This window comes from Haliotis asinina, chromosome 2 (genome assembly GCF_037392515.1).
Source record: "Haliotis asinina isolate JCU_RB_2024 chromosome 2, JCU_Hal_asi_v2, whole genome shotgun sequence".
NCBI lineage: Eukaryota > Metazoa > Mollusca > Gastropoda > Lepetellida > Haliotidae > Haliotis > Haliotis asinina.
This window is the reverse complement of record NC_090281.1, coordinates 98,109,148-98,134,985: the sequence shown is the minus strand read 5'-3', so window position 1 is coordinate 98,134,985 and position 25,838 is coordinate 98,109,148. Positions and strand designations below refer to the sequence as shown.

At 41.3% G+C, this 25,838-nt stretch overlaps 1 protein-coding gene and 1 pseudogene across 2 annotated transcripts in view; both read left to right on the top strand.

Moving 5' to 3' along the window:
- The first annotated feature begins 11,147 nt into the window (after nt 1-11,147).
- LOC137274667 (sterile alpha motif domain-containing protein 9-like) overlaps nt 11,148-25,838 on the top strand; it is a 45,797-nt gene continuing 31,106 nt past the window's right edge. The window contains exon 1 of one of the 2 annotated variants that reach the window (XM_067807995.1): nt 11,148-11,261. The gene's annotated coding sequence lies outside the window, so the exon portion shown is untranslated. The remainder of the gene's footprint in view (nt 11,262-25,838) is intronic. The other variant, XM_067807996.1, reaches the window with a different exon arrangement.
- Nucleotides 18,306-23,974, top strand: LOC137272146 (uncharacterized; annotated as a pseudogene).

Genomic DNA, 25,838 nt, shown 5'->3' with positions numbered 1-25,838 from the left:
CAACTTAATCCCCTCTTCTCAGAGGAATAATGTCCACCCGTAAATACCTTTGTCGATAAAGACACCCGCGACAAAAGGTGATCTTCACTCTATCGCGAGACGTTGTGAATTCTCACGTGATTTGAAAGTTAATCCTCTTACTGATCCTCAAAGTAGTGTGGCCATCTGAACATGTTTTTGAAAGGAAGCGCGGCTTTACGTGTTTAAAACAACTGGTTTAACGTCCTGGTGTGTGATTGATTCGATAAGAGGTGCAGATTTAGCGACTTCAATTAGAAAAGCGAATTAGGTCCCTGGCAATGGCTGAAAATGGTGAAAATATGGTATTCATGTATCATTCACCGAAAAATAATCTTATGATCATAATATTGAGTAAAATGTTGCTTTTGAAAATGTTTCACTTAATGTTCTTTTTATCGATCAGGTTGAATGGAAGATAAAGGATGACTCAGTGAAAAAAACAGGTACGTCTGACTGCGACATGGAAAACTGAATGTATAAGTGTGATATATATTGTTACGAGAGTGTATTTTCTGTAATTTGTATTGTTATTGATTAAGTGATAGTTATTATTGAGTCACAATGTCTAGAGTACTGAGTGATAGTTATTATAGGTCACACATCGCAGTGATATATTTTAGAGTATTTTAGCGGTACGCCTTTTAAGCGCTTTAGTGTTGCCTCCCTTTAGGGTTTCTTCTGTTGGGTGTGTGTTTTGACTGTTGGTAAACACGCGACCGATCTCGAAGGTTCCATACTTCGATGGAATGCTCAAGGATCAGCGACTGTGTATGTAAAGGCACACACACGAACTTTCCGTCAGAGTTATATTGGAGTTGTGTCATCATTCGGCCTATCTACAACTGTCTGCCTCTTCGTCTGATGTCAACATCGACATACATTCAAGACTTACCACTCGCCGTGTAACATTGAGTAGAACTGTTTCTCACTCTTAAACAAAGACTTTGGGGAGTTGATATTATAATTGTGACCCATTACTTAGGATTTGATTCTGCTGTATTGTACTAGAAACCTCCATTGTGAATCTTTGTATCTTGCCCTTGTCTGCTTAATACACAATAGTGAATATTTTCGACTTGTCAGTGTTATATTTTGCTGGTTCTGAGGGGATTTCTTAGACCTTTTGTTACGGCAAATTATTAACCGTAACAAAATATTACGTGAAATTGTGATGTACATGCAGTGGGTAATTAATCAACAAAACGCATTAACTCGATATCCAGTATCGCGATGTGTCGTTTCAGATGACGTTAAGACATACCCGACAGGTCCATTATCTTGTCTCGAAGTGTCGATATTCGAGGTCCTCAGGTTCCACAGCACACATTTATTGTCGTATTGCTGTCATGCGTTTGCTGGTGTATACACATGTAGCCTTGTAGACGTCCGACTAACGAACTGAGCTGCTATGAACGATTAGTGAGGTAGTAGTTTGGTTCTGGAAATCCTCTGTTAAATACTGTTTGGTTCTGGAAATCCTCTGTTAAATACTGTTCGGTTCTGGAAATCCTCTGTTAAATACTGTTCGGTTCTGGAAATCCTCTGTTAAATACTGTTCGGTTCTGGAAATCCTCTGTTAAATACTGTGCTATTTCCTGTTTTGCGCAAGTGGTGACAGGTATGGGTCAGTTAGTTTGTTGATTATGCCGTACATGATAGTATGTTACATACAATGACGTCCTGTAAACCACCGAGTCTGGACAGGCAAACCAATGACTGATAGCATGAGCCACGTCTGATGTGATCGATTTTGGCTAAGAGATCGAAGCAAGCCACACGACCAGGGTTTGTGAGGTTCCTATCGTATTCCCGCATCACCCCGACAGGTTGCGTAACGTGCACGTGACAGATCGCAGGGATATCCAGTTCTGATTGAGCTCACGGTGTTTACCACAGCTCACTGAGTGAGTGAGTGAGTGAGTGAGTGAGTGAGTGAGTGAGTGGGATTTACTGACATATGTCGGCTCCTTCATAACGTGTCACCCCAGTGTGGATGGAGACGTGTTAAGAAGGCTGTAAATATTTATAGGGTTGTTGAAATGCTTGAACACTCACACACCAAGGATACTAATCAACGCACTAAATTTCAGCTACTGGCGTGACCGCTGCTCTCAACACGACATGTTGAACTGATGCACCAAAATAGCAAAGAGCATATGATTACACCAACATACATGTTTATAGTGAAATTATAGTGAAACGTGATGAAAGTTTCTCTAACTAATATAACCAGATAAGAACAAGTTCTACCACAAGTCCTCCAAACGCGAGGACACGGAGCTTCTACAGTGTCCAACCCGCTCCGACAACGGGGACAGCCTATCTATGACTTATTGGGTTATGAACTCAGAAACTTTACTGGGATAAACACACAGAGTCGTAATACAGCCGACATCAAAGGCCGTCTCTTCCCAGGTGTTCCCAGGTGTAATGAAGACTGATTGTAATCAGCACTGATCTGCAAGTACCCACGGCCTGGTCGTGTCTTAGCCGATGTAGCGTACAGATCAAAGTGGGAACTGACGTGTTACAGGTATATTTGTATCTGATGGACAGATACTGACAAGAAGTACGCCACCACTGTTTTAGTACTGTTTTGAAGTTTGGAACACTTGCGGCTTCTAATGAAATATTCTGGTGGAGTGGTTTGCAAACACTTGAAAGCGTTGGTTATGGTTGCTGGGTTATGTGTTTTCTTCAGACACAACAGGGAGGAGACCCCCAGTTTTATCAAGAGGGTCTTATTAGTTTTAGACATACAAGGGTCTGTGACGTAAGCAAGATGATGAGATGTTCTTGTACACAGAATGCTGAACAAGCGAAATCTTGAGTTTGTCCTCTTCATTACCCTGATTACAACCCTGACGGGTGAAACTACTTGGGCAAACTTGTGTTACATGAGCGATCCAAGTTTCAACTTTGTTTGTTTAAAATGCATTTTCTCGCTTTCATTCGCTACAGTCAACAATGTGTTTTCGTCCAAATAGCGTTAACATGTCGACAGATAAGTGTCACATACTTGTCTAAGAAACAATACTCGTTAACTAAAACAGTCAGTAGCATATCGAAGATATTGCAATTTCAATATTTCACACATTGGGCGTAGCCTGACGAGAATCCAACAAGTTCTCGGAGTGAGTGAATGTTGCTTTGTCCGCAAATTTTCATCTTCTCACCTTGCTGTGGACAATGGACTCAATTGTTCAATATGCCTCAAGTACACAGTGACCCCTACCTCTACTTGACTTCTCCATGTCCATCGTCGACACAGTGTATCACCTCTTTCTAGTTATCCACCAACAGGCAGTGGAACAGGTCCTATCTCGACATCACATCTATCTCGAATTATTAGTATCTGGTCTTAATGTCATATTTTATTACTGCGGTAGGTGTAACAACTATTGTTTCTAGCAAACGTCGATAGACTCTGAGGTTTAATATGACCCCCTCAGTCACGAGTTGACAGGAAGTACTGAAGTGGTTACTCAGCAAGAAAACAGAAGGTAACAGAAAGTGTTTAAATAAATTCTGAAGTGTTAATCAGGATCCCTCTGTCACAGTCAAGAGGAAGCATTGGTGGTCCACGAGATAACTGAAGGTAACAGAAAGTGTTTAAATCAGCACTGAGGTGTTAGTCAGAATTCAGATAAAATATATCACATACGGCTAAATAAAATGATATCGATTCTTATCAAGTATAAAATGAAATATTCCTATCTTGAACTTGAACAAATCAAATGCACACCAGCACTCCAGATCGTTTATTTCATACCTCGTCTTCTTATCTTTTTAGCAAAGACATCATATCATACTAAAGGAAACACTCACTTAAATATTTGCCCAGTTGGGATAACAACATACATAATCATAAATATCTCCCCGCCTCGTGGCTCCATCCCTCTTCAAAACTGAACCAAATACACTCAGACATATTATTTCCAGTTTAGCATATCTTCACCAAAAAATAAACTCACGTTTAAAAAATCATTTAATCTAAGCCTAATCAGTTTTAACATTATTCTATGATATAAAATCAGTCTCATGGCAAGTACAATGTTAAGACCGATGTCCTGCCCGCACTACACCTTTGATCAACGATCAAGATGAGTTTTTAAAATCTTTCTCCGTACTATCTCCCTGACAGTATATCTACACTAATAGATTGTCTCTTCCGGTTGTTGCCAAGTTGATAGACATTCTGTAGGGACTACACCCATGGTGGGTCTCGCTGCACTGGCAATCATCATGTGGAGTCATTTCTTTTGGCGTCCAGACACTAACACCCGAAGAAGCAGGCGTTTAAAGGATAGCTGGCTTGAACGTGTTTCATGTTTTGTGAAGCTCACATAAAGTGGGAATCGGGCTGTGGTGTGCGAGTCTGTGAGTGTGCGTACGTGGGTGCATGTGTATGTGCCTGTCTCTCTCGTGCGTGCGTGCGTGCGTACGTGCGTGCGTGCGTGCGTGTGAGTTCCTGTAGCTGTCTGGACAACTGCCGATTTGATAGTGGTAATCCAGTCAGATACTACACCGCAGTCTTACCTCTGTCAGCTGACTTAAAGCCGACCAGTCCTTGTGTTATCTCCCCTTCATGCTAAGCGTCAGACAGGGAAACAACAAGTACCATTCTACCGTGGATCGGGACACCGACAGTCTGCTCTCCGCGAGGCGATGAAGTCAGATATGGATATGTCACATGTAAAACAAACCACTTGTTTTGGCTCACCAAGGCTGGCATATTGTCAGGTGTTTAACGCCGCATTCGGGTATATATCATCAACATCACTGTGGTGGACACCCGAAATGGTCTTCCTACATCACATTCACGCGGAGAGTGGAACCCGGCGTGACAAGAACGCATTAAGAGTTACTTTTTAACAATTACATATCATCAGATTTTGCTGCTGACCTTTAAAAGTTGCGTTTTTACGTAAAACACCAGCAAATATTACCATTATCCAGTTTCATACGATGTCTTCATATCAAATTTGAAAACTAGATTACTGCAACAATAACTAACTAAAGCATCCTTTTCAAGTATACCTAGTTACAGATCTTTAGTGACAGAAATATTCCATCTGAACACACGTATAGGGGATCCGGTGGCGACTTAAAGGGGGACAACTCCACACTGGGAATTGGACTGCTCAGACCACTGGATCACTTGTGAATCCATTTATTCAATTTATCAAATAGTTTTGAAACTTCCTAACTTTCTTTTTCACCCGGTAATAATGAATACTCCTGCTTCTGACGTCACGTGCAACTTTACATTTAATATATAATACTCATGATCAGTAGTCTCCCGACAGCCTCTGTAGCACGTGCAATATCGGGAAGATGAGCAGCGCCTAATGTCTGTACAATATAACCACCTATATATTTCCTCATTCTCAGTCACAATACATGTTTCGGTACATTTTGTAAAAAGACACTTTTTAACCCGTTGTAACCAGACAGTATTTCCAGGACATGTTATCATATTTCTACGGGTTTTTTTTCATAAAGTTCCAGAACGTGAGTACCACTTTACGAAATTTGTGAGAACGTGGAGTCTTTGCGTCTGTGATGCATCTATGGGTTTTGTTTTTTTTCCACAATGCATATTTTTGTTGCTTGTTGAATATATATATATGATCGTGATGAGAACTACGCAAAAAATATCTGACTTTATACGAATACTGTTTGATGTGTCCTGTCACTAAACCAAACAATGCGGTTTAAACGCAAGAACTGTCGATTGACAATCAAAGGGAAGTAACTCCATATTAGAAAAACGTTATTGTGCTGCATGAGTTACCTTTCTTTGCTTGTAACTACTTATTTATTTCATGTCCTCTCAAATTAGTCATTTTCAAAGCTTTACCACTCTAGAACAATTAAGCATCGGGTTTACATATATAGTAATAATTTTCAATGATATACTCAACTTCAAACAAATGTGGAAGATCTCTATATTGCCTTATGCCACCATACACATTTGTATTAGTACATGTATATGTACTGTTACTCTGACTTAACCGACATATAACTGGAATATTGCTCAGTGTGGCGTAAAACTAAACTACTCTGACTAATCCTGTTTACATAGTCTATAGAATATTGTCACTGTCTCTACATGGAACGTTTGTGCAATGTGGGGTCGTTCATAATCAATACCTACTTGGAGGAGTAAACCCCGTCTCAAGTGAGATGAACAAACACATGTAGGTCCAGCTAGGGTACTGCCTTTGTCTGTCTCACAGTCCCCCAACCACATTATAACCCGCTGCAGTGCTGAAACCATAACTGAACCAAGACAAGATTTCCTCAGGTTCTGAATCTCTGATCTTCTTGGGATCCTATTGAATTTATGTGGTCTTTTTTATTACTGTCAAAATCATAATAAATTTATATTCAGAGACTAAGCATTAGCCTGCTGTTCACGATGACTGCTCGGTTGACGACAGTCCTGTATTTCGCTACGGTAGCATAGTACATGCTGATCATCAATGCTTCGTTGACAGAGCCCTAGCTGAATGTTGTCGCTGAATGTCAACACGTTCCGGCTGACGGTGGTGGTATTCCCTTGGTACACCTTATTTATATAATGTCGGCGTTAAATTACCAGGAAAGACATGTTTCGGTAAAGAACTGATAGATAAAAAGGGGCAGACAACTCCGGTTTAGTAAACTTGAAAGTGCTAAACGAGGTATCTTTCTTATTCATCGCGAGGACTATTTCTGTGAAAAATGTCCATATTCTTTGAACACCCTTTCCCAAAAGCGAAAGAACCCAAACAAAAAAGACAAAACAAAAAATGAATATATTCAAGAGTCACCCTAGCACATTTTATGAACATGTGGAACCAATGGACGAATTGGACACCAATACAATTTATGACACATCTTTCAAAGTCAAGTAAAAGCATGAATATTAATATATATTATTATATATTATTTCTGAGGCAAACACCTGCCAGTAGTGAACATATCGCAATATGTTTCCGGTCAAATGTACCAAAACAAACACGGTTTTAGTTAACAAAATACTTTTGATGACGCGCATTCGTTATATTATCAGAATGGGTCACGATGCTAATTTGTTTTGCAAAACAGTTCAGATGCACATGTAGTAATAGTGTATGAGAGAGCGTCGTACTTTTCCTAAACCTATGTAAAAGGAGAGGAGTCAGTACACACCAGTGGACACAGATGCAGAATCAGTTGGATCATGTTGAAAACTGACATGTTTACTGTAGGTTTGGTAGTTGTACTGTGTCCGTACACTGTCACGGACACCCTACAGCGCCTACATCACGGTACGAAGGTAGACCACTGTGTTGCAGACTGTAGTATATGGCCTATAATAATTACAGGTATTAAAACGGGAAAACTGGACGAAATTTTACCAATATGTTATAACGGTGTGTGTTATTGAAAACTGGAAATTTACAGACCAACTGAGCAAATTCTGCAATGTTAAACCTGTCAAGGGTCACAATGATAACCAGTCTCAGACTTAATCCGTCACCAGAATTTCTTAAACTAACAGAACCAAGTGCAATGCATGTATCTGTCTCTATGGCCGTTTGTAGTTCACCCTGGTCAAATCACGCGCGTACCACGCATGCCCTCGTGGCATACTCACGACTGGCCATCGATGCCTTGGTCCTCCTAAATGACATAATCAAAGGTTCACGATAATAGCATTATCGTAAGTTTTATCTGTAAACGCGATTATCCGCGATAGCTGGAATAGGTATATAATACGGATGACAGTCACAAATCAGGGGGTGGCTGTCTAGTAAATGTTATCTATTGTATTACGTTGTGCATACTATGCTGTTTTGTAAATATGTACTATGCAGGTTGTAAAAACGCCCTCTGGCTTGATGGATAGAGCATTTAACGATGACATTACGTTGTGTACGTTTGAATGTGTGTCGCTAATAATATAGTGTGTAAAAAGAATCTGTGTTTGATGTTTATATTCTTTGAAAGCTGACAGATAGCTCTACCCATACTATTATCGAATGATTGTGTAACAAATCAACCTGTGACTGCGGGTATTAAACTCCCGGTTTGTTTCACTCAGGTGTTGTGTTGTGTGTGGGTTGGTATAGTCATACCACTTGCCAAGCGAGCCAATTCCCCAAACTCGCGACCTTTAATACAGGTATTCGTGCCGAGCGATTGGAGTCCACTCATGTACGTGTTTGTCTGTGTAATGTAAAACACGTGCAACAAGAAATCTCCCCTACGTTTATCCTCTTTACTAAAACCGTTAGTGCGTTCATTTTGCGAGGCACGTTGTTTTAGAAAAGACCACAGGCATTTTCCCGTTCGTAAATCTCACAAACTCGGGGACAATGTTAAGGAAACAGTATCAAATCAGTATTAAACAATAATTCGATAAACTGATCCAGGACAACATTGGAGGCTTTCACCCATTTTTTCATGTAACGAAAATGTATAAGAATGAAGATTTTTATGGATATCAACTCGATGGATATTCAATTCGAAGGGAGGACACCAGGATACTATCTAGCAACAACAACTGGCGCCAAAGGAAACTACAAGAGGCCATCGAGATCCGGAGACAGAAACCAGCAATCAACCGTGACCAAGGAGTGTACCTACCAAGTGCCTGGGACTTGTTGATAAATTAATCCTATCTATCTATGTACATTCCCTCTATGGAATTCATTAGCGTTTACACAATATATAGCCAGTCTACCCGTGTACATCCTTATCATCTTCCCTATGACGTACATCATCCTTAACCCTCATCCAATCATGTGTGATGTCATCACCACTGGCTTCCATCCTTAATCCCCAATCATGTACATCGTCCTTATCCCCTATCTGTGTTATGTAAAGATAATCTTACCATTGGCTTCCAACGTTGTTATCATAACTGTCGGCTTCCCATCAGTGCTTGTTTATACTGGCTTCCAGCTTTTGTTAATTCATTTCACTTGTTACTTTGTTTACCTGTACATATAAATATAGCTCTGTACCCCATTCTCATTCACCTGATGAATGAGTAAGCATTAACTCCGAAACGTTGTGTTCTCATAATAATTAAATTTTTATTGTGTTCATTAAAATTCTGGCAATCTGATTGGTTAACTGGGAACATTTCTTTTGATTTCATTTCCCAATGAATCTGAAAAAAATAAGCCACGCCCCCCGAACCGGACTACTTTCGGACCTGAGGAATGTCGGGGAATACCTTTACACAGCGAGGGAATTCCCTTGCACCTGCGTACCTTAATGAACTTTGGGTAAACACTGAAGTGATACATTGTGGTTAACATAAACAAACAACTCAAAATTATCCGTGAACGTTCATAACGATACAACGCCTCGACAAGAGCATGCGCACGTTGGAACATCAGTTCATGGCATCGCAATCCCAGTCACATCACAGCCTCTTTCTACTTGCGCAAATACTACAATCTCAGTTCAACTAACGTCATATCATCGGGTTTCATTTCCATTTCTCACTTTTCAAACTGTCTCTTTCAGTTCGCAGGTAGTAATTCAAACGTTTGAACTTGAAACTTTGCCGATACCGGGACGCGTCACGTTGAGTTGTTCCACTCTGATTCGCCGACCGATGTTAGCTTGGTTGATTGACAGCTGTTTGGGGGTGCTCTATGCTGACTGGCTAATGGTTTGGCAGGCGTGTCGTTTTATGTAAATGAGTCACCTGAGTCATGTCACGCCATTACCGAATTCTTACACCGAAAATGTTAATCGGTGGTAACAAAGATATCTGTTTCGATGAATTTGATTATGTTTAAAGAAAATATTGTTGACAAGGTATAGTATTCGTCGCTGAATTTAATTATAAGGATTGACTTTGTATTCTTTCGTTGCATTGAAGTATGAAACTAAAAACCAATGTGCAAACTGTTACAAAAGTTTGCACATTGGTTTTTAGTTTCATACTTCAATGCAACGAAAGAAATACACAGTCAATCCTTAAATAAAGTAGCTGATATCCATAAAAATCTTCATTCTTATGTATTTCACTTCTAAATGCCCTTCAAAGACCTGAAACGAAAATGTACTGTTTAGGATATAGACTATACACTAAGCACCTTGCATGTGTTAAACTACTCAATAATATATAAAAGCAGAGAATATTTAGAATGGTCCCACTAATAGTTTGTAATATTTTTTATTGGGATTTGATCCTTGATCGTCGTCCCTTCACAGTTTAATGTTTTCAAAAAGCATTTAGGAGTTACTTCCCTTGGCCCACCTTTAACGTTACTGCACACAGCCTTGTGGACATTTTCAAACTGTTGTCTTCGCTGATAACCTGTCTAGTTTATCGTTGTTAAGATCCAATGTTTATAACAAGTATATTATTAGATAATTGTTGGTACATTTCAATAACAACAATCATTATTTACGACGTACCTTTTCAGGTTATATATCCTGCTCAAAGTTACAGTCTGATTAATGATACCCCCGATAGTAAGCATGTACCTTCTTGTGAAGCATGATTGTGTTGGTATCGTTGTTTGCTGCGGTAAGGAAATTATGCACAGAACAATCGATGATGACATAAAATCCTCCCATTTGATCAAGCGACAAACAACCCAACAAAAAACAAAATAGTAATCGCAAACTGCAAACGGTTATGACAGTAAAATAGGAGAACATTAATAACAATTATATTTCAGTAGGAATTTATGGACATGATTTGTAAATCTTCCGTAAAACTGTAAAATACCTGGAAACTCCGTTTACAAATTTATCTATAAACGAATGAATATATCCCATTTATCAGATGCTCACATACATTGTACTGCTTCATATTAAAACATCTCCTTTTAAGCACTGGTCTACGCCCCATTTCCCAGAAAAATGATATCAATCCTGACTTGGTTTGCTACCGGGTTTGTGTGTATATAAATAGTGATTTACTTCCTTGTCGAACAAGGGGAAAGTTCTATGGATTCACAACGTCTTTAATGTTATTGTGAGAGACATTTCCAGTTATCAGGTTACGTTTAAGTATTGAATGGAAGTAAATCAAATCATAATTAATGTTGTGTGGCGGCTGCATTCAATTTATTACATATACTGCATTTCATTAGGCAGGAAATGACGTAACGACCTCACGTGACGTAATACACGGTCAGCTAACCACCCGTCGAGTCACACAAAGGGGTGGACTGCGTCTTTCTCGGAAAAACAAGGTGTCACAGCAACATCGCGCCTGAGGACAGCCGTTATTTCGGGTAGGTGTCCTCTAGGGCTTGTTACCGTCATTAATTTTTGTTCGTCTACTTTTGTGAGATTGTTTCAGTTTCGATATGCAGGTTGTGTGCTTTCAATATAATACTTCTCGGGTACACACAGACCTTCGTTGGTAGAGTATGTAGTGTATGCACAGTGCATTCAGTCACACGAACCACTGAATGGCTGCTTGTGTGCACCGATCTTTGCTACTTCTACTTTCGTTCATTTCAAACATCGATAAAAGCAGCAACCAAGCGACAGTCGCAGCAAAACTATGTGATGGATTTGTTTCGAAGATTTGTACACATAGGAGACTCGATGTAAGTTGATTATGACTCAGTTGTAAAATAATCATCATATCAAACAAACCGGTCTTCATTAAACTGCTTTGAGTAATATATAGTTAGATCATGACCTGACGGTTAAAGAGTAAATCAACCATAAATAGTCATACCAATTTCGACATCATATCTGATGTCGTTTCAAACCTACTAAACTGTTCTAGATCAAGGTTGTGTCACCTTGTGCTAATCGCAAACTGCTTATATCTTCAGCGGGTATTCGTGTAACGTAAACGGTGGGCGAGTATTTCCTAGACCATCTCTATGAGATAACATGACCAAGGTCAACCTCACGAGGTCAGAAAGAGTGCTGATCACAACAAAAATTTACCAGTAGACAGGGCCGTATCAGACTTTCCTTAACAAGGGTCACTGTCAGTGTTTAAAGAGTGTCATAGTAACAATTCGATGCATCAAAAAATAATCGCAGCTGCCTATCACTGCTTGATAATTACTCAGTGTATATAGAACATAATTACTGGGAGCAACAGAATCGAACACCCGAAAACACCTTCATCGCTAGGAAAGTGGTGCGGGTTTCACAGTCAGCAGAATGTTCGTGTGATCGTTGAAGTTCCACATTTGGTTAACACTTGGTCCTGACTTGTCCAGTCCGAGTCACCTTGTAATGAAGAAACGGATCGACTAAACCTATGCGGTTACAGAATTTGGCGATGACTTCGTCATTGTATGAATATGCCAGAGTATAAGAGCGACGAAGAGTTAGTGTTGAGCTCACATCTCCCCTGACAATGTGGAACGACCATATCAACAGATGACGCCCAGCCGGCAGTAACAAGTCTCACTGTCACATAATCTGCAACAGGAAGCTGTATGACTGTCGACCATTTCGAAATGTGGGAGGTTTTCCTTAACGGATTTTCCTTGTGTTTCCTGTAGGTCATTTGTCGGGTTTTACTGGTCACGACCACGGACCAAAGATAACATAGATAGAGGTTTTACACTTCAGAACAACACATGATTAACAAGGTTCTATAACTGTTGTTCCACCATGAATAGGATATTTAAAAACAACTGTCACAACTGTGGTTACACCTTCATGTCAATGTACGGTATAATAGAAAATCTTTCATTCACAACCCTCTTTACAATACATGAGTTGTATTTCAGATGCGTGGAACGTCACAACGGTGTGAAAGACAAACATGTTATGCAGGACACAGACATTTCCTCTTTCGCGGACCCGTGAAGGTCCCGGGGTAGAATAGGCCTTCAGCAACCCATGCTTGCCATAAAAGGTGACTATGCTTGTCGTAAGAGGCGACTAACGGGATCGGGTGGTCAGACTAGCTGACTTGGTTGACACATGTCATCGGTTCCCAAGTACGCAGATCGATGCTCATGTTGTTGATCACTGGATTGTCTGGTCCAGACTCGATTATTTACAGACCGTCGCCATATAGCTGGAATATTGCTAAGTGCGACGTAAAACTAGACTTACTCACTCACTCCTCTTTCGCGAAATTCACAAACATGTATACTATGCCAGCAAACCTGTGTCCTGATAAGTTGCAACAATCTGGGCTTTAATAAAACCCTCACAATCTAGATAGTAAAGTTCACTCTGTTTCAAATTTCCATTTTGCTTTGACTGTCATTTATGATCAGAGAACTCGTAATTGGTGATGTCACATAGAAGCAGCAGTGGTCAGGCTACCATGAACATCCGTCGGTGAAATGCCTGATGTTCAGACAATCAGTGGTCCTGACGTACAGAGGGAAGAAGGACTCGCTTCCACTCTAAACGTCTCATTGTATGTCACAAAGACCACGATCTATGTTGTTGCAGAAGATATTGCAGCCCTCACTTGAAACCTAAATGCATATTTCCAAGTAATATCAACACAACTGCTTAAAGGAGATAGTTATATATTCCCCACAAGAAGCTACTGTTCAACGTATATTATGAACCTCTGCTGAATCATAAACGACTCTTCAGTTGCAACATTGTTTAACAGATGCATATAATGAAACCTACCAATTTAGTATGTCATATAAGAATGCATGTGTCATGAATACATAGTGAGTGAGTGAGTGTAGTTTTACGCCGCACTGAGCAGTATTCCAGCTATATGGCGACGGTCTGTAAATAATCGTTTCTGGACCAGACAATCCTGTGATCAACATGAGCATCGATCTGTGCAATTGGGAACCGATGACATGTGTCAACCAAGTCAACGAGCCTGACCACCTGATCCCGTTAGTAGCCTCTTTCGACAAGCATAGTCGCCTTTTATGGCAAGCATGGGTTGCTGAAGGCCTATTCTACCCCGGGACCTTCACCGGTCTTATGTGTATATAGAAATCCACCCACTATCGACTGATAATTGTAAAGGTAGAAAAGCATGGCAACGAATAAAACAATTTCCACTATATTCATAGTCATATATGAACATGTCGCCAGAAACGTAATTTTCAGTTATTTACAAACAGATAATAATCGAGAACAAAGGTTACAATACAATGTGTATTTAAAGATCACATATACTCTCGGGAGTATACGATGCATAGATCATTTACTGGCATCGTTATAAATGAAACACGGTCGTTAAAACTCCCCACTTTCACATTTAATTACTTTAAATCGAAATTTGTACAACAGTGCACAGTTCTCTCTTGGACACAACATTTCAGCCAATCAGACGGGCGCATGAGGTGTGAGTGTTTCTTAATCTTTTTAATCATTTAATCTTGTCACCTGCTTTGCGATTTACACCTTGTTTTCAAAATCGCTTGGTGCCGTAAGTTATACATCGTCAAGTTACGTCATACAAAACATTTTTGTCATGATTCAAATTCATATTTAACAAAGGGTAGGAGGTATTTTGATTTTCTATCTCGAATAAAACACACCGTATTCTACTTGATTCTTGATTGACTTTAGCCCCAGATTTGCAAAAATAGCGGCACCTAGACGCGAACATTCACCAGTCTGAGAATAAATGATAATTAGGTATGTTTTCACCAAGTTAAAAATAAAAACTACTTTTTTTTAAAGTGGGCCCTTGTGAAGTCCCTTATCCCATGCCCGCATTATGTATACTACTTACCAAGTTGCATGCAAAATTTGAGTAATATCAGTGGAATACTTTGAGATACAGACTTCGAAGAGAACACAGGGTTGGTCTGGGAAAAGGTTTTGTTTGCTTGTTAGAATTTTAGACTTTGAGAAAAGAGAAACAATCGGTGACAGGGTGAATCGCACACTTTGATGTACCAAGACAGTGTAAGCTTGAACGACAAGAGAACGATCATCACACGGTGGGACTGTGTTGCGAGGTACAATCATCAAATCCTCTTTGACCCATTCTCTCAGAGGTCCATCTTTCAAGTAGTACAAGTTGGGTTCATGTTGACCAGGTTGACGTTATACGTGGACCATATCAGATTGGTGACGCGTTTCCTGCTGTCGTCCTAGTATTCGCCCGGCTCGTATAAGTACCTAGCACTGACAAGGCCTAGTAATGGTTTCTCTCCTATTTTATGTTGACGATACACCGACGATGATTTGACAGATTTCAGTTTGGTGTCTTCGACAGGTCTCTTGCCCAGGAGTGTGGTGACTTCATGGTTGATGCCATCCACCGCTTGTGGCAAGCGTGTCACGCATTCCGTGTATCTGTTTCCGGGATCGATTAAATCCCGTGAGCGCTGATGCAAGAACAGGCGCTCAGCTAGGGTGTGATCGAGTCTCTTGATGGCTTGGCTGTGGCGAGCTCCTGCTACACCTCCTCTCACACTGACGTCATGCTTGGCAAACAAACTGCGGCATCGCTCTTGTGCCCATGATCAACTTGCACCTTGACGGGCCAGGTCAAGTGACTGTGACTGTGTTTGTAGATGTGTTCCAACACTTTGGCAACTTCATACAAATCTTTGGTCATCAGTGGTCCAGCTTCTTTGTAGTGGCTCGTGATGTCGACTGTCAGGGTGCACTTGCAGGTTTGGCCCCCCGTCGTGTGGGAGTCACAGGAAGTCAGCTTGGTGACAGCAATTCAGTTTCGAAATGTTGTATTTTTTTTCTCAGGATATACCAAGGCCGGTAAGTACACTTACCAGATGGCTTGTTGTTCAAGCAATGCTTTTCATGCTTTGGCTTTCTCTTCTGAGACTCTCGCGTGGCTTTGGCAAGATTCAGGAAGGTGTCAGCACCTTTTCAGCTGCTTCTCAGCATGTTCATTCAGTGTCTGAACATTTAGTTCTTGAACAGGTCTTCCTTGAATTTGGCGAGTTGATGTGCTATTTCTCCACGTGGTTTTTCACACCTTTGCCTTTTTGATTTTGTAGGCAGCAATGTTCTTGATGGAGTACGCTTAGAGTCTCAAGCATCTTGTCCTTCATCTTGCTGAGCACTTTTTTGTTGGCAATGTCATGCAATGGGTGATCTTTGGGTAAAGCTGGTGTCGTACAGGGGCATGTGTTTAATTATAATAAAAAATCTTCATGTCCTTTTACACATGCTCAGTGTGAATTTCCATGAGCAGAGTCTGTGTACAGCACTTTGCTGTACTGCTTCTTGAGCTTGTTGTAGAAGAAATTGTACATCAAGTGTTTGGACAAGTTGAGGATGCTCATTCCCATGTAAACGAGCGGGCTGAATTTGATGTGGTTTTTGTTCATGTGCAGAGTGGCCAATCTGTCACCGAATATCATGCTCCTGTTGAACGCCGGGTTTGTGAGTTTTGCTTCCTCTTTCGATCTGACAAGTTCTCTCGCCAAACACTGAGATGTTTATGAGCTTGTACAGATATTTCTCAAAAATCTCTGGTGGCCAGTTTTTACAAGCTGGTGTTCATGCAGATGTAAGGATTCATCCAAGGACTCGAGTGACAGGTATAGCTGCAGGTTGCAAAAGTGAAGGACGCATTTCATTTTGTACCTCTGGTTTCATGGTCATCGTCTTATCCTTTCCCAGCGAGTTTCGTTGGCAGCTGGACAAACAAACAGTCTGGATCCACCAACAATCGTTAAGAAGCCAGGGGATAGCTCTTGTGTGAGTCATGTAATTCGGTGGGGGCTGGGGCAGGGGGAGTGGGGGATACTCCAGGTCCACTTCAAACAAGTAGCCTTTGTTCGAATTCAGCGCGACGCATGTGACGTCGATCGACTCGGGTGAGGAGACCCATTCCAATCCTCTTGTAGACTTATGGCCCAGCCCTACAGGTTGTTGACATGGAGATAGAGGAGATAATTGGTCGGTTTGCCAGGGTCGTGACCTTCCACATACTTCTTGGCTTTGGCATAGCGTTTGGAGGTAATGGAAATCCTGCCTTGCAAGCCTTTCTCCACAGTTTCAGTTCTACGCTGATCTTTTTAAACAGGGCAAAACAAGAGACGTAAAGGTATGATCCAGACGATACTGTTTTGAGCACTCATCTTGTGAGTGAGTTTAGCCTTCGTCGTCAGGTGCATGTGAGCGGGATGTGACAACTCTTCCCTGATTTTTCTGTCTTTGAGTTGCAAGTACAATAGAGATGTTTTGACTGCGTCGGGACCTCAGTAGATGACGGGAGTGTTGGACGACCGTGTAACTGAATCGGCAAGCTTCGTGTTCCTGCATTTTATGCAGGAAAGTTTTGTCCAAGGATGGAGCAACAGTGTCGACGTTTTTGTTGAGGGCTTGATGTCCGTGGTTGACGAGTTTCAATACGTGGTTTTTGGCCGGTATGTTGATTTGGACAGCCAATCCTCACAGTATGATTCCAGCAGGTCGGTTTGCACTGCTCGCAACAGTGTTTCTTTTCCTTGTGGTTCGACTGGTCATAAAACCGTCTGTTGAAATTTGTGATCCATGCAAAGTGATGCTTGTCTTCTCGCTGGATCATGAATATGTTGATGGTCATCCACGTTCGTTCCCTTCGTGTCAGAAGACGTTGATGGCAATGCAGCCATTCTGCTTTATTTTGGGCATCTAGGGGGTGGGAGTGGATTCGTCGAGCCCGTCATCTCTGGGATAGCTTGAAAGTCTGTCCAAATGTGAGTTGGTCAGAAACAGGAAGGTTCTGATCACCACCTTTTGGCAATTGCTGCCTTTGATTTTGACACTGACCGTGGCTTGCTTTGGTAGTTTGGTGGCAGGTCCAGGTATGATCCTCCTATGAAGGGTTCATACGTGGCTACGTGCAAATTGACATGTTGACCGTGTTCATGGCAAAACCCATTGTTGTGTGTGAAGCGTTCCAGGGATTCTCGTATTTTTGTGAATGAGTAGTTGATGGATACTTCGACGGTTTCGGGTTGAGTCGCGACTTCTTGTTTGTACATTCAGTCTCACTTCAGCTGTTTTTCCAGCGACATAAACACCATAATATGAAATTTGAGGCTTCCTAGATCGTTCAGTTCCTCTCTGATTTTGTCGATGATCAGAGGTTTGAGATCTTTGACGTCCTCTGCATGAACTGGGTTTCAGTTCCTCCAGCCTTCCGGGGACTTGGCTTTCACCATTGGTATGTTTTGTGAGGAGGAATGTTGAGCAACTTCAACAGCTGACGTTTCCTCAAACGAGTCTAAATGATCACTGTGCATTTTTGGGCAAGCATATTTAATAGTCGAACGCTTGGCATTGCTTCTATGTTAGTCTCTTTTCATCAAGTAGATGAAATGGCCTCACCATGGGCCTTGTAACGGTTATAATAGCCTTTGCCACACATTTAGCATGTGTAGTTGATTTAAGTTTCGGGGATGGACATCATGTGCATGCCGCAGATGTTTCCGTTCAGCTTCCACGTCTTGCGGGTTGAAATCGAGCTTGGGCGCTGGTTGTTTGGTGATCAGTTTGCCCAAGTGCGTGAGTAGTATATGCACTATTGGAGTTGTAATTTTGTGAGTTTGAAGGCTGTAAAACATTGGATTTCGGCTACATTTACCCACTCAACCAATTTTTACGTGACACCAATGACAGCTGTCTGGAACCCAAGGACAAACACAACCACCGATGCACAGGCTGCCTTGCCACCATAACGGAACTCCCCACTGTCTTTGAATCGGACATCTCAACATGTAAGTGCGGCACCACTGACCACTGCATCTACAGAGAGAAATGTGTTCTATGGAAAAACAAATAGGGATATCAGAACAGTATTCAGCATACACCGTTGCCCAACCACAGTGGTCCCAAGGACGTGGAAGTGGCAGCCCCTTTGTGCAACAAACACCGAAAAGCTGCAGATGCTCCAGAAGGAATCTACACAGGCAAAAACCTGTAGCCAGTACACGAAGGGGAGAACCGTCTGTTGCTGCTACTCGATTTGCCGATGACTGGTGGTGGAGAAACGATTACAGTGTATGGCTACAAGATCTGAGAAATGGTTCGAGATGCTGGCGGAATAGAATGGGTCCAACTGGTGGGTGGACCGACCGTACATGTGCAGACATGGCAAAACCTGCCACTCACCCAATATGGAAAAGGAAAGACAATCGTGAAGTCGAGCTACAGTTCACCTAGTCCAGGTTTGGCTGCATGTTTGGGCGTTGCTATCTCCTCGCCTACTATTCATATGACTGATGGGCTGGTGTTCCGGGTTTGTTCATTGGATGACCTTACACAAAAGCATGACAGCCATCGAAGTGTAAACCCATCTTTGCATCACTTCCACAATCCGCCCCATCCTCTGGATATTGAAATAGCTCCCTTCTTCTTCCTCCTGCTGCTTATCTTTGTCGTCGTTGAAGTATATGGATGCTTTCTAGAGAAGAAAATGGAAAGCTCTGTAAGACTTCCCCCAAAACAAAACAAAAAAAATATACCCAAACAAACAAACAAACAAACCAGAGACAGGGTAGTGTCTGTAGTATACAGCTAGAATCAAATAGTCCTGCCATGTACTAAATACCTCAATACATGTACTGCCAAATACCTCCTATGCACTCAATGATATACATTCTGCTATGATTTGCAAACTGTTTTGCTGTATCTTTGCCAAAGTACCCTAGTACACGAGCTGGTTGGTCTATTGGACCTTTTCCAACCATTTCTTGTAGCTTTTTGTCCACAGAAGAATACTTTTTCCAGTATGCAGCCTCTGCTTTGCCAAATGCCTCGAAAAGGTAAGTGAGGCGGATTTCCTCTTGACCTCTGTTGTATACAAAATGCATGCTCGAAATGTACAATGTATACGGAGTACAATATTTCCAATTGCGTACACACATTTTTCTCTTCTCCATATGGTGGGAGTCTCTGTGGTAGACTGTGGAAACTGGTTTGGGTTTTGCTGTCTTCTCATGTACCTTTTGTTGACTGGTGTGTGGGTGGTGTGCTGTACTTCCAGATCTCGTGGATGACCTTCCAGAGAACCACAGCGGCCATCAATAAGTGGGCCCATCTTTGGATTGATTGCACCACCTTTTGGATATCAAAATGGATCTCTTCTTGTTCCTCCTCGGTTTCTACACCCTCCTGGAGATAGTCGTTGCCGTCGTCAAGCCTAGACAAGATGTTGACCAACAAAGCCGCAATTTGCTCAACACGAGATGACAACATCGACGTGCTTGCTCCACATGAGCCTCGATCTCACGAGGATTCCTCTTTCAAACCTATCCCACTTTTTCATGGCGGAATGGGAAGGAAGATGCAGAGTAGATCTGCATCAGGACTGACCCTATGGTTTTCGACTTTGCATCTCGCATACATCTTGTTGATATCTTTGGTGGGCAATATGTGAATTGTATGTGCTGTGTGATCTTCACTGCCCAAGTAGTGTTTGGTTTTGCCACCGACTGTGAGTTCCACCAGCATCAGCCCCCAACAAGAAGCAATACTTACAGACGAGCGGAAGTGGACAGTAGTGTAGGTAACCTTAGAGATTTAGCTGATGTTGAGACTGGATGTCTCATAAAATACATGCAGTGCAATCTCGTCTGCAGTGAAAACAACAAATGTTTGATGGTCTCGGCATATGGTGGCAATCTAGCCGATTTAGACAACGTCAGTACCTTGGGTCTCTCTAAAAAAACGTCGTACCAGTACGTCCTAACCAATGCCAACAAATGGACCTTGATTTCACCCCAAATCGATTGGCTACTCGATATCACCCTTTCTTCAAAGTCCTCAAAAAGGTGATTTTCATCGCATTGTACGTCCCCAGACAACAAATGTGTGTGCTTGTGAGTGTCATCCCGAATAAAGCACATCATTTGCTAGCGAGTTGACTGGATGGTCAAAATACAGTTGGCATAAGAATTCGATGACGTATCCAATTTTACACAAGTGCTACCAAACATTCCATGCTATCTAGGGGAGGCATCGCCCACACCAAATATCAAAATATACCGGGGGTGCACCTAAAAAAACATCAAAATCAGTTGAACTGGATTATGAATTTGGTCCTGACCTGCCCCTACCTCGTCGTGGATGAGCATTGAAATCTAGTAGAACTAGTAGAACGGGCGTTCTACTGGACAGTTATATTCCGATTTGGGAAAAGGGAATGTACAGTTACTATCAAGATTCATGATAAATAGCTTCACGGACATCAACATAGCAAAGTCAGCCTGACCCCCCTGGAGCACAGCCGAGAGCTGCGTTTCATTCACCTTTGGACAGTTATCGCCTTGCTAGTTAGCAGGCCGTACATGATTAGCCGAGACACACACACATCGGCTCTTGCTCAGAGCAAGCCTAAAACCGTATCGAGCCAACTGCTGCCAAGACATTTCACTGCGTTCCATTTGCCTTCAGACAGCTATTGCCTCGCTAGTGAGCCGGCCGTGCATCATTATAACCAAGCTCATGCACTGATACTTGTCCACAGTGTTCGTTCAGAGGTACTGTGACCGTAGCGAGGTGACGACAACCGAGACATGCGTATCCTTCATGTATCAGATCAGTCTCACATCAGTACAAGCATGTCCCAACAAGACAGCAACCAGGAGAATGCTGAGCATTGCATTTAACTTGGCTGAAAACAGCTCTCACCTTGCTAATATATAACAAGTTCGACGACAATATGTGGATTGTTAGCCTTTTGTCAGACCAACCTCAAACTCACTGAATAGTGATTATTTCCTAAACTCTTCCACCGACTTTCGTGAACTTTTGCATGTACCTCGCGGATGGTTATGCTATAGTGAAACAGCATAGAGGATACTCTTGATGACTTCTTTCAACTAATTAAGACTTAATTACGACAAAATATTGAACATTTTGCCTTTTAACAGACAGACTCCGTGCTCGCTTCAGATAGTATCTTCAAAACCATTCCTCCAGTTTTACTCAAATTTTACATGCACCTTGTAGTAAGTAGTATACACAATGGGAACATGGAATACGGGACCTGGTCACGTGCACCCATTATGTATGCTACTTAAAATATGAATTTGACTGATGGACAATCATGACATAGCTTATAACATAACAATTTCACTCCTGGAAGTGAGATGGGTGTCAATATAATACCGCTTACAATATTATTGACACAGGTGTGATTTATGTATTAATATGTTTGAATCAATATGTAGTTATAATAGCAGTAATATATACTGTCATCATCATAAATTCAGCCGTTTATGAAAGACCGAGGTATTTCTCTCAGTCATGTTGGGTCCATCTCCTACACATGTCACACTCCAGGGCATCTTGATTCTTCCTAGCTTTCACAAGCCACCCACTTTACAGGCATGGCTACCAATTTGAATTGAGGTTGAACTGTTCGTCTCCTTTTGCATTCTGAATCATGAAACCGTTCTCAATTAATCAAAACAATATTCCTGTTTACTGACTGGGGTAATTGTCACCAATGACTGTCATGAAACTTCTTCTAATCATTAATTAGACAGTTGTATGGTTTACTGTATTCATGAAATAAACATGTTTGGCCCTTTTGGACTTTAGTCTATGGTCCTTTTCACTTGCCCCTTTTGTCCTTTGGCCCTTTCGACATGTTCCCCCTTTCAGAAGAAATCGTTGTGCTACAATTTGTGTCTTGCAAAATCCCTTTGGTCATCCATCGTTTACTAAAACTGGTAAGTAGTTTTGAGTTTTTAACTCAATAATTAAATTTTTGTTGTGTTCATTAAAATTCTGGCAATCTGATTGGTTAACTGGGAACATTTCTTTTGAGTTCATTTCCCGATGAATCTAGAAAATAAGCCACGCCCACCGAACCGGACTACTTTCGGACCTGAGGAATGTCGGGGAATACCTTTACACAGCGAGGGAATTCCCTTGCACTCGGGTACCTTAATGAACTTTGGGTAAACATTGAAGTGATACATTGTGGTCAACATAAACAAACACCTCGAGTCGATTTTCGAAGATCAATCTACCGGAAACGTTGCAACTCTTAGCATGGATGATTTTCCGGATGATTTAGACCTGGAAGAAATTGAAAGTTTGTTAGAGAAAAGATCATCAACCAGATCTACAAATACATCGGCAAATCACGAGATGAAGAGTGCAATGCAGGACGATGATAAGCCATCCCAAATACATCGTTTCAAACGTTTATCAAACAATGATTTACTTCGAATGGACGACTACAGACAAGCAACATCCATAAAGAGAAACACAAAATGATGTGTGAAACTATTCCAAGGTAGATATACACGATTCATATGAATATTATTTTCAAATTCCATCCTACGTATATTTTCTCAAAACGAAACACAGTTCATCAACACAAAGCTGATTGTTTGTTTTGAAAATGGAACAATTATCCGAATGAGATAAAGTTATGTAGATCTAACCGAGAAAAATGATTTGCTATAAAGTTACCTAGTTCAAAGTTTACATAGATGGGTCTGTCATAGTCAGGTTTCTAGATATTGCTTTAATTCTGTTTATTTAGATTGGTCGTTCGAGAGAGAGGGGAGGACTGTGGATTTTTCAACAATTACACCAGAGGAACTTAACACAAAGTTGAGAGTTTTCTACACTGAGGCACGGCCTAAAAACCAGGAAACAAGATGTCAAAATATGCCGACTGCACATGCTGCCGAGTATCACAAGAACACTTTAAAAATTGTTCGTTCTGCCCTGAAAAGACACTTAAATGACATCGGGAGAGATATAAGCACTTTAAGTCCGCAAATGATATGTTTGATGCTAAATTAAAGTACAATGTACAACATGGCTTGTCACGTCCCACACAACATAAATCAATTATTGAAACAAGTGATCTGATGGAAATTAGCACTTATTTACATTCGGCATCCAATCCTGTTATCCTCCGGTACAAAGTGTGTTACGACTTGGCCATCCATTTTGTAAGTCGTGGTCTTGAATTTCACCAGCAGTTCACACCCACATCCTTTGAATTTGCGGTAGATGATAGCAATGTTGAATATGTCATACTGTCCCATGAAACGAAACAAAAAAAACCCCAAAACATCCAGGGTGGTCTCAGCAGCGATGAAGCGCAAAGCGACAAACGAATGTACGCAACGAATGACATAAACCAATGTCCCGTCCATGCACTTCGCCAGCCCCTTGATAGAAGTGACCCAAATGCCGGATCACTTTTTTCGCACTGTAATAAAGATGCACTTTGTTCCCCAGACACATTTAGTATACAGCAACCCCAGTCAAGAAATACTAGTTCACTCGTTTCATGTCTGACATATGCCCATTGTAGTAAGTCATACACTGCTCATTGCCTTCGCGCCACAGCAATCCACAGCTTTGAACTTCGTCACATAATGTTTATGAGTGGCCATAGGAATGAAAGTTCCGTGCGCAGTTATAGTCGCCACACAAAGACTATTCAAAAACTAAGGATTAGCGAGACGCTTTCCGCCATTGTAACGCCTCGGCAAGAGCATGCCCACGTTGGAACATTAGTTCATGGCATCGCAATCCCAGTCACATCACAGCCCAAATACACTTGCGCAAATACTGCTGCCACTAACAACCTCAGTTCCACAAACTTCATGTCATCGGGCGTCATTTCCAATTCTCACTTTCCAAACTGTGTCTTTCAGTTCGCTGGTAATAATTCAAATGTTTGAACTAGAAACTTTGCCGTTACCGGAACACGTCATGTTGTGTTGTTTTGCTCTGATTCGCCACCCGATGTTAGCTTGGTTGATTGACAGCTGTTTGGGGGTGCTCTATGCTGATTGGCTGATTGGTTTGGTAGGCATGTCATTTTATGTAAATTAGTCACCTGAGTCATGTCACACCATTACCGAATTCTTACACCGAAAATGTTAATCGGGGTAACAAAGATATCTGTTTGGATGAATTTGATTGTGTTTAAATATTGTTGAAAGGCTTGGGTATTTTTTGTTGAATTTAATTATAAGGATTGACAGTGTATTTCTTTCGTTGCATTGAGGTATGAAACTAAAAACCGATGTGCAAACGTTTGTAAGAATCCGCTACGCGGATTCATACAGTTTGCACATCGCTACGCGGATTCATACAGTTTACACATAGGTTTTTAGTTTCATACCTCAATGCAACGAAAGAAATACACTGTCAATCCTTAGAATGAATACAAATCTAAACAGCATCTTCAATCTTGGATGCGAGGTGGGGATCGATATACTTCCACAACGACTGCTTCGAACTCATAAACATTTCCCATTTAGCGCAAACTGAGGGTCTGGTGGAAATTTGTGCATGGTGACCCCATCACCCGACCCCTGGGAGGAATTGAAGACAATGCAAAGATTTGGCATGTCTTTGAAATCAGCAAAATCAGCAAATCTTGTTACACAAATTACGTCACTTCCAGTATTCACTTCTGCAGTGCTCTGGCGGTTTCGTTGCAGGGCCAGAAGCCGACAGCATCTGGCAAATTTTAATCGCACGGTATTCATTAACTTTTTGATGAATTAATTTTGTGTTCCACTTAAGGCTGACGACAAGTCGTTCATATGTAACGGTTAAAGGAGTACAAATAAATAACGAGGAAACAACAACAACAACAACAACAACAACAACAACAACAACAACAAAAAGGAGAAACAAGTTTATTCGTTTTTGGAAAGTCATCATGTTAGCAATGATTAACAACAATGCCAACATTTCGCGCACATTGCGTTCCCTATAGCCGTCCTATTACAGGTTATGCTTATGCTTAAGGACTGGTCACTGATCGACGTGTTGTATGTAAACCATACAGTTAACAAGCTACTGACATTAATCATACAGTTTGTATCCGACCATAAAAGCGACTTATTGACACAGATAGTGATGTTTTTCTTCTAGTAGCATACGCTCCCCCAGAGGGATCTACTTACTATAAAGTCACCAGGACAGCTGCATTTCTCGAA